The sequence below is a fragment of the Oratosquilla oratoria genome, chromosome 21 (genome assembly GCF_046742065.1).
Source record: "Oratosquilla oratoria isolate Oo_2021 chromosome 21, ASM4674206v1, whole genome shotgun sequence".
NCBI classification, from domain to species: Eukaryota; Metazoa; Arthropoda; class Malacostraca; order Stomatopoda; family Squillidae; genus Oratosquilla; species Oratosquilla oratoria.
The window spans coordinates 332501-335000 of record NC_134797.1 but is presented as its reverse complement, the minus strand read 5'-3'; positions in this window follow the sequence as shown (position 1 = coordinate 335000).

The window sequence follows — 2500 nt, the reverse complement described above, 5'->3', positions numbered from 1 at the left end:
AACCCTGAGGAACTCCACTTGCAACACTTTTCCATCCAGAAGTTATTCCATTTAAAACAACTCCCTGTTTTCGACCATTCAACCAATTACTAGTCCAACCTAATAGGCTACCACTTATTCCATGTAAAGCTAATTTAGTAAGTAGTCTTTCGTGTGGGACTGTATCAAAAGCTTTTGCAAAGTCTAGATATATTAAATCTATATTGTTTCTTTCGTCATAATTCGAGATAACTGTGTTGTAGAATTCGAGTAAGTTAGTCACGCAAGAACGTTTCCGTCTGAAACCATGCTGGCTATCATTTATCAAACGGTTACTTTCTAAATGATGTTCGATAGCATCTCTGATGATAGTTTCCATTATTTTTCCTACGATTGAAGTCAGACTTGTAGGCCTATAGTTATTTGGTTTCTTTTTGTCAACTTTTTATATGGGAGTAACGTTAGCTAGCTTCCATTCTCTTGGGACATCTCCGGATATGATGGATTTCTTGAAAATAATTTCTAATGGAACAACAATCTCATTTTTCATTTCCTTTAAGATTCTTGGATGCCAACCGTCAGGCCCTGGTGTTTTATTAACTTTGAGTTTGTCTATACACCTTTTAATTTTTTCTTTTGTTATATTTACCGTAGTGAGTAAGTTTACCCCAGACTTTTCACAGGTTTCAGTTTGGAATTCACTTTGAGGTGTTTTGTTTACGAATACCGAGCTAAAATAATTGTTTAAGATATTACACATTCCTTCATTTGAATATTCAAGCTGACCGTCAGCAGATAATAGTGGACCAATGTGATTCCTAACAACCTTTTTATCTCTTATGTAACTATAGAATTCTTTGGGATTCTCTTTGGATATATCAGCGATGTTCATTTCGTATTGTCGTTTTCTTTTCCTTATTGTCTTTTTTAAATCTCTCTGTATTGATACATAATTTTCATAGTCATTAAATGCACCCGAGCACTTATATTTCTTATAAGCCTGTCTCTTTTTAGCAATACTTTTTTCAGCCACTTTGGGCGAGCCTGATTTGGGGGACGTCTGTCCTTAAAAGGAATGTAAGTTTGAATCATCTTAGTGAGCGTATTTTGAAATATTTCCCACATCTGATCTACAGGTCTTTCGTTTAATTTTGCCTCCCAATCTGTAAGCTGAAGCTCCTGACGTAGTCCTATGAACTGAGCTTTACTGAAATCGGGTATTTTAGAAACACAAGTATCTATTCTAAAATTGTTTAGGAGTTTGAATCTAACTAAGTTGTGATCGCTATTTGCAACAGATTCACCGACTTCTACATCAGTTACCATGCTTTCGCGGCTAGTGATCAAAAGATCGAGTAAGTTTCCATATCTTGTGGGCTCTTTTACATGCTGAATTAAGTAATTGTCACCAAGAAAATCAATCAAGCGACTACCTATATGGCCATGTTCAAGGGTCATCCAATCAATGTCAGTAAAATTGAAATCACCCATTATCAATAAATCCCGGTTGCAGAAACTAGACAGTTCTTGAAATAACAGTTTGTCGTCTGCTAATGATAATGTCTTTATATATTACACCTATATTCATTTTTTGTCCATTTGTTTGGGTTAATTCAACCCACAAACTATCATATGCATCCTGTTTCACTTTCTCTAAAACACAAGCATGAACATTGTTTCTAACGTACAATAGAACACCCCCACCTTTCTTGTGGTTTCTATCCTGATGAAAGTGTTTAAATCCCGCAATATTAAATTCAGCTTCGAACTCTGTACCATTTAACCATGTCTCAGTTATTCCTATCATATAGGGATTTTCGCTTTTGACATACGCCTGTATTTCTTGATATTTGTTCCTAATACTACGAGCATTAAAGTATATATTTTTTCTTCCACTATAATTACATCCCATCGTGATCTTTTGTCTTCCACTGTCATTACATCCTATCTTGATATTTTGGCCTTCATTGACATTCTGTCTGGTATCCCTTCCTAAAATTATATTTTGTCCTTCAGTGACACTATATCCTACCGTGATATTTTCTCCTCCATTATCATTACATCCTATCGTGATATTTTGTTCTCCACTATCATTACTTCCCATCGTGATCTTTTGTCCTCCACTGTCATTACATCTCATTGCGACATTTTGTCCTATGACATTACATCCTAATGTGACATTTTGTCTTCTAGCGACATTACATCCTATCATGATATTTTGGCCTTCATTGACATTCTGTCCGGTATCCCTTCCTAAAATTATATTTTGTCCTTCACTGACATTATATCCTACCGTGATATTTTCTCCTCTATTATCATTACATTCTATCGTGATATTATGCTCTCCACTATCACTGACATTATATCCTACCGTGATATTTTCTCCTCCATTATCATTACATCCTATCGTGATATTTTGTTCTCCACTATCATTACTTCCCATCGTGATCTTTTGTCCTCCACTGTCATTACATCCCATCGCGACATTTTGTCCTATGACATTACATCCTAATGTGACATT